We start from the raw sequence: 11,910 nt of genomic DNA, 5'->3' as shown, positions 1-11,910 counted from the left end.
ATCTTTACTAATCTATGACTTAAGGCTCTGAAATTGCAACACTGACTTATGACTTAATAAAATATACCTTTTAAATTAAACGAGGATGTATGAAAATATTATTTAAGGTTTAACTATCTTTCCAAAAATAACATCTGAGTTCAGTTGTTGTACGTGTTACGTAGAAAATATCATAAAGGTGTTGGTAAAAAATAATTTACTATTTAATATTATTGTAGTAAAGTAGGTATCTAAATAATAGATTCAGACATTTAATTTATACAATACTAATTTTCATGGGGATCAAAGGGTTTGAAAACAATTTTAATAGAAATACAATTTCTTCTTACATGTACGTGTTATTATTTCGTCCTTGTAGTTTCGGAACCAATACCCTTACCATGAGTTTTTACGTTTTGACAAATATTACTGTTTTGGTATTTGTTTACGTATTTGCGCATACAATTTCTAATCAGCGCCCCTAGCGGATTGTATCAGAACTATAGTGTTAGTAACGTAACATTAAATGTCTAAATTGACAAAATGGCGCTTTATGTTTTGTCTCTCTTTTTTGCCAACATGTAAGGTAGACCAAACAGACTTGAGCACTTACTTATTGTTACGTTTATTCAGTCTACTGACGGATTATGCAGACGGATCAGATAATGGATTGAGTAAACGTAACGTAAAATTGTGAGATGTTTTGAAAACTAATGGTAAGGGTACAGATAGAGCTCCCGAGTTTCCCACGTAGCACTGAGGACGGCCACCGGGAATCTTTGGAAGTCGCTCGTGTGGCCCTGGGTACCTTTAGAAGATTTCCCTTTTGCTAATAAAAAGGAGTTATTATTAAAATATATAATTTAAATTAAGTCATAATATAATATTGAAAATACGGCTTTAAGTATTGTACTGCAGGTGTGTTGGCTTAGCAGTTAACTACAAAGGGTACCTTAAATATATGAATTAAAAATACCAGCTTTGGTCTACGGATGAACCTGCAGACGAAAAATATATACATAAAAATCATCATAAAGTAAACTGTGAAAAATCTTTAAATTCAGGGAAAAATATGACAATACCATTTTTAGGTATAAAATTTTAATTGAGTTCATAAAGTTATATGCATAAATTAGTATGTTATGAATGATGATTCCATGTTAATCTTGTTAGAAGACGTGTACTGATTTTATAATTATTCTGTATTTTTTAAGACATTGTTTAATGTAGCGTTTTACGAATTACGTCTTTGTGGCGTAAATGTATTCGCACAAGACTTTTCATCGATTTTGTTTTAAATATAGAAGTAAACGAGTATGCTGTCTATCTGATGGTAAATGGCTACTGCCGCCCTTGAACATCTGTAATCAATCCCAGATAAGATTAGTTACCTACTAGAGGTCGACCACAGATGAGCCGCTATCCCTGAAGACTGCTAGAAGGCTTCAGAAAAGTTCTACCACCTGTTACGGACCAGTTCTACCACTTTCAAACACTATCGATTCAAATACGTTTAATATCACCATTGTTAAGCACTGCTGTATTCTGGTTTGCAGGATGTGGTAAAGGAAATACACTTTTCTTAGATGTTTCAACTCAGCCCACAGGGGTGATAAGGCATGTGTGCTCGACCTTAAATAGGAATCTAATCGTATTAGGGGTTGATTACAGACTTATATGGGTGGCAAGACCCACTTACCTTCATTATAAAAAATACATTACAAAAAATATATATATTTACAAAGCATTGAGACCTTACGGCACATACCGACACACGGTGGCTAATTTGAAGGCTATTACATGAGACGTTCTCATTTAATCCCTACAGACAGCAAACCAATCTAGACGACTTTAGATAGGATTCTAGTCCTTGAAATTGCATATAAATATCCATCGACATCACTGAACAATTCTCATCAGAGTAACAATATTCTAATTAAGTTTAACATTATTTACTTAATATACCTAGGCACGGCCAGCTCCAAAAGTAGATGAACTCATTAAGGTTTTAAAAATACCTATTCACCCAAATGTTCATAAGTACATCATATTAGTGACGTTAGCTATTTTTCACATACGATGTTCAGCTAATTTTAATGCATTAGTGTTCGTCTAATTTTGACACTTTACGATATTAATCATGATGTTGGGATGGTTAGCTACTTATGAACATTTGGGTGTATTTTTTTTAAATTTTGATCTGCTCATCTATTAATGAAGCTGACATACAAGCAATTTTGATTCAAATTAAGTATATTATTTGAGATATTACTTAGAGACATTGTAGTGTTTCTTATCTTTTGTCATTAAATTATCGTATTATATATATTCTGTTGTTAAATTATGGTAATTAAAACGTTCTATGCAGTGATTGGACAGTACGTCATTATAGCTGCAGTAGGAGTAAATATTAAATCGCCGATCCTTAGCTCGCATCTGTATATCCAAAATAGCTTTGCTGTACCCGTTTCCAGTGTGGTAACGGAAATTTACTCTTCCGAGGCATTGCAGCTTAGACCTCCGGTAGGAATCTAATCTTACACGTGATTACAAATGTTAATGGGCGGCAGTAACTACTTACTATCAGGTGGGCTGCATGTTCATCTTTTTCATGACATCTGTAATCAACCCCAGATAGGATTAGATATTTCTACCTGAGGTCTACAACAGATGCGCCGGTACCCCAGAGGACTAAGCTGGAACGCCTCGGAAAAGTATGTCTCCACACACCTTACTGGATGTGACTTACACACTCTTTAAAACGGAACACAGTGTGGCGGTGGTGCCGCCGGAGTCGAACCACAAAGGGTTGTACCACCTTCAATACATATGCCGAGCTATGAGTTTGGTTTCCTTGCAAATCAGTAGTGAATAAGCAGCCTAAAATAGCAAAACATGGTTCATAAATTACATAATTTGTACGGTGATTTAGCAAGGATTATTAACATTTTTGCGTCGGAATAACTAAGTAATGACTTACAATACAAAGTTCATTCATTACAACCATAATAATATCAATTCAGACAACCATAAAACATTATTGTTTACGATGTTTTCAAGGTAGCGTATACAAAAATTACTTTTAATGGATATCTATGTTATCAATCCGTATAAGAATGTAAGCTTCGCGTGTCTGTATATCGAATAAACTTGCAAAAACGAAGTTAAGAGAGAGAATAAGTAATAATAGCAATTTCTATTATTTTTAGAATTTTTGACAGTCTGTTTTTGTTTGTTTTGCATAGTACATCAAACCAAAACTACTTAATTGGATTCAATGGATTAAGAATTATATTCATAGTCGGTATGATATAACATTTAGTCACTGTTTCATTGAAATCGATATATCTACTCTGTCAATTTTACAATTAAAGTGAGAATTTGTGTTCTTATGTTTGTGACAAACTCATAAGCTACTGGTCAGAATTTGCGAAGTAACATAGACTAGGTGTATATTATAGCGAAAAATAAAAAGGTATTTTAACACGAGTGAAATCACGGTTAACATCTCGTATATCATAAAAATGAACGACGCGGATAGCCTTAGAGCTCCGATGAACTTGGGAATACGATTATTTTTCTTAATTTAGCATGCATGCAAATTCTGAGTTTAACTGTTGTTTTTCGCGGAGTTCCGGGTGTGTTTTGATATCTACGATTGTTTATTATATCAGTTCTTCATTTAAATAGTACTCACAAAATATATTTAAATTAGTGTTTTTTTTATTTTTGTAATTTGCGGTCGACACCATCCCCAGCACCCCTTTTTTTGTTGACGAGGGGGAAACCTTTAAAAGGTACCCGACACAATGGGAGTGACGCCGGGTTATGTGGGACTTTTACCGCACTGAGAACTCCGGGATCTCCAATGAAACACAACCGGAGCCCTTCTATCGGGCTCTGCCCTGGGGGGAGCAATTTACTCTCCTCTCACATAGCCTGGTGATTACAGCGATATGCGACAACACAAACCGCTGTCCTTCCCGGGGTCGCTTGCTGGACGGTTTGAGCTTCCACTCTTGCCGCCCGCAACCATCCCCAGCACCCCTGAGTACTAAGTCTAAACGCTGGGTGTCCCTGTAGTTCCGGGACCAGAATAGGGCTACGGTATCCCCTGCCTGTCGTAAGAGGCGACTAAAAGGGGCTTCCGGGGTTGCGGGCGGCAAGAGTGGGAGCTCAAACCGTCCGGCCAGCAACCCCGGGAAGGACGGCGGTATGTGTGGTCGCATACCGTCGTGTACAACAGACGGTGCGGCGAGCGGCATGCTCACCTGGACGGAGCCCGACGGGGCAACGCGCTAAGAGGACTCCGGTTGCGTTCCTATGGAGATCCCGGAGTCCTTTAGTTCCGCCTAGGACGGCCACCGGGGGGGTTTTAGTGCGGTAAGAATCCCACATAACTCTGTGTCGCTCCCACGGTACCGAGTACCTTTCGAAGGTTTCCCCCTCGAAAACAAAAAAAAAAAAAAAAAAAAAAAAAAAAAAAAAAAAAAAAAAAGTCTAAACGCTGGGTGTAAGTTTATCTTACATACTACGCCCTACAAACTAAAATAAAACGGTGCCTTTCTATATTCTAATCAAACCCTTATACTTGTAAGAATAAAGTCCTGCCTAAAAGGGCTTTCGGGTAGCAACACATACAAACATATACGACAGAAACGGATGCGGTAGTAGTTAGTATTGCAATTGCACCACAATGACCTTCTACCTTGCTGCTACGAATACAAAAAAAAAGCCATCGACAACTAGCAATTTTTTTTTTGAAGAAGCATTTTATGTTGAACTTGGAGTAAGGTAAATCACTCATACCTATTGCCAGTTAAGCCTAAGGACTACTTTCGAACACCAAGTATGGAAAACCTCTGCCTTACTAAAATATTAGTAAATATTCGATGGTAACATGAGGATATAAATACCATCGACACACCTACTTCTAGTGAAGCAGTTCTTGCGTTTCAGTATAAGGACTGGAATGCCCGGTAATTATGGTAATAAATATGTAATCTTTATGTTATGAGTCGACCATCTTTGTCCCCCAGAGCAACGTATCTGTGTTAACCTTCTGTTTCACATCGTCTGGTCAGAATCGCTATATGGAGTTAGTCACAGGCGTCCATGGGCAGCAGTGACCACTTACCATCAGATGGACTGCAATCTTGTTTTATACTTAATAATATTCTACTTAAAAAGAAGTACACCGTATTCTCACTTACTGCCTTCAAATAACCTTAAAATCGCCTGCTAAGTTGTATAAAACAAGTTTAGTTACGAGTATATTGCTAGGAAATAATGACAGGCGTAGATATATAAAGTATCACGAAACCTTTTAAAGGTAAATAGCAACCGTGTTATATTGGTAAACCTACGAAAAGATGAAACGCCTATTTAGTAATTATATTTTATTGTGCTTTGCTTTTTTAGGTGCCCGTGCCCAAAGAGTAAGAACGGAAACCTATTACTAATACTTCGCCGTCTGACCGTCTGAGAGCTCTTTCTCCGGAACCGTAATAGATAGACACTTAGAGATATTTACAGAGGATAGACACTTGATTTTTTTACAAAGGATGCATTACGGTGGCCGCTATAACAACTAATATTAAAAATAAAATAAAGTTGAAAATTAAAGAAGGTCCCCATACAACAAACCTGTTATTTTTTGGCATTTTTGATCAAACTGTTAAACCGTACTAGGAAGACTGTAACTGCTATTATAATAAATACAAATAAGAGCAATAAAACATAAATTAATATAGTTGGTGTTTGGTGGTAAGGCAGCCTCCATATGCGAGTTCGACTCGTGCTTGGCGAATTTGTTTTTTTAAACGTAATACAAATACATCATGACCTGAATAAATTGACATATAAACCGCTTTTCTCTTCAACGTACCTAGTTCCTTCAAAATGCGAGCAGAACTACTGAAAGCTATTAAAGAATATTTCAACTTTTTATTGTAAGCGCATTTTCCACGGAGTTTTTATTCAGCGATACTATCGGCAACTGAGCACGTAAATGCACTATAGAGTTTTGTAAAATCTTTTCCATATTGAAATGTGGCGCTGACAATATGCTTATACATTTTGCAGTGAATGGGAGGACAAAACATTCAAAACAATAATTATGAAAATGATATGACTTTTAAAGTCGAATTTTTGGTTCGTGGAATTTTTGTGAAGTGCAAGATAGTGGAATATTTGTTTTTATTTGTCCCTGGTTTCGACGAGAGAAGAGACTGCTGCTGTAATCTGGTTTAAAGATAGGTATAGTATATGTATGGTAAAACATAAACAATTCACTTCAAAACCACAATAATACAGTGAGTATTTTTCGGTTTTGACGTGAATTTGTGATTGGGAAATTAAAATATACTTTCATTCAATATTGAACGAATACTGCATATCCACGAAATATAAACTTTATACCCATAATCTCTAAAATAAATGATTTATAATTAATTCAACTTAAGTTAATATATTAAAATTTATCAGATACTTACTGTGTTTTGTTATTGAGGAAGTTTATTTAAATAAATTTAAATTATTAACGTCCGTTATTTATAGTCCAAATTTGATAATTCTTGTAGACAGAAATGTCAAATTTCGATCATTGGAAGGCAAAAAATAGATAGGTATTGCTTATTCATTAATATTGAGCGTATGTTCTATGTCCGCGTTTCCCAAACCTGTGGTCCGCGGACCCCTGTGGGTCCGCGAGTATATGTATGGGAGTACGCGGTGTCATCTCTGGACCATACATAAATCACTCATTAAATGCAAAAGGGCCGCGAAAACGAAAAATCAGCAAACCAGTTTTATTAGAAAAATGGTATATAAGCACACAGTATATTAAAAAAATAAAAAAGGTGCATCCAATGATGTATAACACTATTATTAATCTATAAAAAAAAAGAAAAAATACCTAAATTGGTTTTTCAAATTTTGTTTTGGCTCTCCTGTAAAAAAATAGTACATTACAATACGAGGACGAAAATTTTTTTTCTGACAAGTGTGAGTTTGCAGGCCGAGCCGCAGGCGAGGACTGCAATCACACGAGTCAGAAAAACATTTTTCGTCCGCGTGTTGTATAAAATTTTATATTACGGGGTCGGAAATGGGGGTTTTGCGCACGCGAAGCGTGCGTAAAACGTCCATTTACGCACGCCGTGATATAAAAGATATTTGGGATTGCGTTTTTTCGCTGTTTATTTTATTAAAGGGGTCCGTGAAAACTGTGCTTGATTTCCTAAGGGTCCGTGGACTAAAAAAAGCTGGGAAATGCTGTTCTATGTTATATGTTCGAAACATTTGTGTGTAGCTAAATATTTCGTGACATGTCACAGTTTATCGAGCGGTTCTTGAACTGCCTTCTTTGTCAGACATGCAAACATGCGCACAGGCGTGCATTACTCACTACGAATTACCTAAGAACTAGTTCGTGTCGAAAGAGCCAATAGGGGAAAGTGGGACAGCGGCACTAAACGATCAAGAAAAATTAAGGAAATGATATAATTAAAAATGTGATTGACAAATTACTTACTCTTCACCGTTAATTTATTTTGATATATTTTATTGGAGTAGGAATTATAGTGTAACTATCTATAACTGGATGATACTTGGAAGTAGCTCATGAACATCTAATAATTTCAAAGTTCTAATAATTACAAGTACTTAATTGGATATGCCTTATAAAGTATTAAATCGATAATACCCTTAGTTTTTTAAACATACAAAATAGACTGTGTAGACTTAATTTACATATTATTGTCTTTATTTTGTCGTTTTCGTATTTCTACCTAATAACAGCAGTGTAAGGCGCTGCTGTGTTCCGGTTTGAAGGGTGTGGTAAGGGAGACAGACTTTTCCGAGGCGTTCCAGCTTAGTCCTCAGGGGTAGCGGCGCATCTGTGCCCGACCTCAGGTAGGAATATCTAATCCTATGTGGGGTTGATTACAGATGTCCATGGGCGGCAGTAGCCACTTACCATCAGGTGATCTGCATGCTCGTCTGCTACTCCAATATTATTAAAAAAAAAAAACAAAAGTAATAAAGCTTCAGCACATAAAGCTCTTAAGGACTACAATTTAAAAAAATATGGATGTGTTATGTTTTATTGTTTATGTGTGTTTTATACCTACATAAACCAATATCTCTTAGGACAACATAATTTTGTCACGCCAGCACCGGTCTAGTTATTCAAATAATTGGATTCTTCACTATCACGCTCTGATACTCCTTGGAAACATGGCGCTTATTATCTGCAGAAATAAATACAATTGTTCGTCTGTTATTTAACTCTGAAGACGTCTCCGTGGATTCCTTAACTACATTTCCTTATCCTTTAAAGTTTCCGACCACTGACAAGTTTGGATAACAAATCGTTTATATTGACATCGACACTACAATTTCTTAGGATTCAGATTAAGTCAGATTTATCTGTTTTTCTAAAAGAAATTTCTTAAACACTTATAATATGTGACTGCTGATAGATTTGGATAAAAGAACTTGTGTGTCGACATCAACACTAAACTCTACCAGGATTCATATCGAGTCAGATTAATCTGGTTTGCTAAAATATGTTTTATGCTTTATAGTTTCCAAGTACTGATAGGTTTGGATAAAAGATCTTGTATATCGACATCGATACTAAACTTTCCTAGAATTCATGTCAAGTCAGACCTATCTATCCACTATTTACCCCAGCTATATACCAGAAGTATCAAACAAAAATATCATAAATCTACCAATTACCGTAAACTTTGTCAAAGACGTCATTCCTAAGGGCCAACAGCATTTACGGTTAATTAAATAAAAATCCGAAAACATTTTCTAAAATTTATAAAGTTATAAGTCGGTATTTGAGTTAACGTTAATAAACGACGAAACGTATCACGAAGAAAATCTTTAAGAAAAAGGTTCTCGTCCCCTGGGACCCTGGCGTCTCAAAACTATATTAATTTCATACTCAGAGCAGCGCAAAATCTTTATCGCTCGCTCCTTTTTAGTTGAAACTAGATTATTAAATTTCACCGATAGTTCTTGAAAGACTTGAACCTATGTTGCGTGTAATTGGACCTCCATTATTAACTTCGGTAGCGGTCGATGACTGTGACCTCTCCTGTGCATTATTGTGCTTTAAAATTGTACTTTATCATTTCTATGTTTAACGTCGTCAACCTAGTATTTTATGCTTACGTCTGTTATAATAATCCATTGACCCAGTTTTTCCTATAAAAAATCGCATTTGATAATTCCAGTCTAGTAAAAATTTCCTAATTTGGATAGATCGTTTATTAAAAACAGGCTTTATTATATTCAGTACTGGGCAAAATAATGTTTAGCTTCTGAGAATAATGTTTAGACCTCTTTACGCACCCTTAAGTATCTTAGGAACTCTCATTTCCTGGCTTATTTACTTTATTACTTAATCAAATGATGATTATTTTTAAAAATTCACAACTTTAAATTGAATTCAAATTCAAATCAAATTTGAATTCAAATCAAAAATCTCCTGAATGAGAGGTCGAGGTTTTAACTAATAGGCTCTGCTACCAAGAAAACTTAGTCACAACCATGAAATTTAGATTGGAAAGCCCCTAAAGGCCAGTAAGATCAAAAGTTCCCGCCATTATAAGTGACGTCTTAATCCTGTCTAAATTCCGAATAAACTTACCGTTAATTCGGCGTTTTGCCTGCTAATTGGACAACGGTGCAAATTTTGCAGTCATTGAGTTAAACTGTGGCATCTGTTCATTATTTAATCAGTGCACATTGCCATGCAGTCTCAATTTTATTGTCTTCAACCCATTGTAGTCCCATTGTTGAGCACTGGTTTCCTATCAGAGTGAGAAGGGTCCAGCCAAAGTTCAACATACTGACCAAGTGCAAATTCACACAACTTTAAATACTTTTTGTTCATAAAGAAGTTTCAGGCGCTTATATTTCCTCATATTGTTTTCCTTCACCGTTATATTTAGTGATAACTAATTTCTTATGCCCTAATACTCCATTTTTAAAAGATTCTGCTTTTTTTAGTGTCTCTTAATCTTAGCGTGACTAAAATTATACTTCATGAAAGATTTCTGTATTAGCTATTAACCTCTTACACTAGGATCCGAGGTTAAAATTGATCACTGATTTTCCCAGGTTAACTATCATATATAACGGAGTAAAAAAAGGTTAAAAGGCGTGACGTCACAATTATTGTTGTAGTGCTGAATGACTCATAATGAAACCTTCGAAGAACCACACGAGAATTGTTGAGCTTCGAATATTCTTCGGGCAGCGTAATGACGTCCTAAGGAGGTCCGCACTGTTCCACAGCTCGAGCAGTAATGCCCCGATGTCTTTTTTTTTCGATTTGTGTAGTTTACTGTTAGTCCTAGCGACCTGTACAGCTTCACCGGGTTTTGGGAGGCGAGCCTTAGGCTCAGCCGGGACAAGAAGACTATGGGCTGGAAGGGAGGGATAGCTTTGGTCACCGTTGCCGGTTCCCTAAGCCGTCCACCTTCGCTGGAGGGAGAGAAGGTTGCGGACCCAGCTACTGCCGGAGTCCTGACCATCCACCTCTTGTCATATAGGGAGCCCCGATGTCGCCAGTACGGCCCTTTTTATAGGACCGGCGCACGTGCACTTGTTTTCCTATTTAAGATGCAGGTAGTTTTACCTCAGGTGTTTAATCATTTCATCATTTTATAATAGGAGAACTGCCGTATTTGCTCCGACATATATAATATGAAGCCTGATGCCTGAAGAAAGATTAATTTTCATCGGCGAAGTAGTGTAGGCCTAAACCAGTATCTTACTACGAGGAAACCTGTGCCTAACAGTGGGACATTAAAGAGTTGATAACGACGTGTCACAATTTTGGATGATCAACTGTCTAAGTAATTAACTCACTGCACAATCTTCACAATTTGACTTGACAACTCCTATAATTCTCACATGTCAATTTGCACTTCTAATCGATCTCGGTACAGAATCTGCAGTCTAGCCTAACCTAACCATATTAACGTCACGTAATATTGGCTGGCGATCCCAAGCTTAAAGAGCTTACAGAGCTTGACTACATCTATACCATTCTAATAGCGAAAGGAGAGGGGGCTCCACAGCAAGGGATTGTAATGTTAATAACAATGATAATCAATAAATTACCTATGTTGAATATCGAGTCATCTGCTTTGGTGCTAGTAAGGTAAATTTACTAAAATGAGGTGTCTTTTCTAGTAATAAATTAAACTACTAATGAGTATTGAATGTGTTACATAAAGTTAATTTTAGATATTTGAAGGTAAGAAATATGATAATTATAGTAAAATATTTTTTATGTAAGTGTATTATTTATTATTATATTTACATGATTCGACTTTTATAAAAATATTAGCTCTCGACAACAATAAGCTCGACCTTTCTCGGAAGTTCTGGATATGATATATTCCTGACCTAAATACACAAACGATGAATTTAATCTCGGAAGTCGGACCCCTGAGGACAAAGATGTAATGCCTATATTAGGGTGGAATCAAAATGTGCGTTTTGTCATCTTAATATATTTAATAAACATTATAGAACTTTACTACTCATGGATATTCCAAAATAAATAAAATTATTCATATTTACTTCTAGGCATACTAAGTGTATATGCATTTAGTAGATGTAGAAAATGTTAAATAACAAAATTAAAAATATATGCAAAATTAACAGAATCTGGTCTGAAACATTATAATCAAAATATAAAATAATTTTAAAACCCAGAATTATCATTATATAAATAAAATCTTGACAAAACAAATGTCAATATACTAAAATGCCTAATACCTTGCTTTTCTCTTCTATGCCTAATACCTTTTTATCACAAAAATATTTATCTTACTTTACATTTTTAATGAAAATACTGTACATAATAGGTACTTAACGTTAATTTCACCAATTTATATT

Source organism: Epargyreus clarus, unplaced genomic scaffold, assembly GCF_041222505.1.
Source record: "Epargyreus clarus isolate Ecla_fem2 unplaced genomic scaffold, WU_Ecla_fem_2.2 ptg000009l, whole genome shotgun sequence".
In the NCBI taxonomy this organism is placed as follows: Eukaryota; Metazoa; Arthropoda; class Insecta; order Lepidoptera; family Hesperiidae; genus Epargyreus; species Epargyreus clarus.
Note: the sequence above shows the minus strand (reverse complement) of the source record.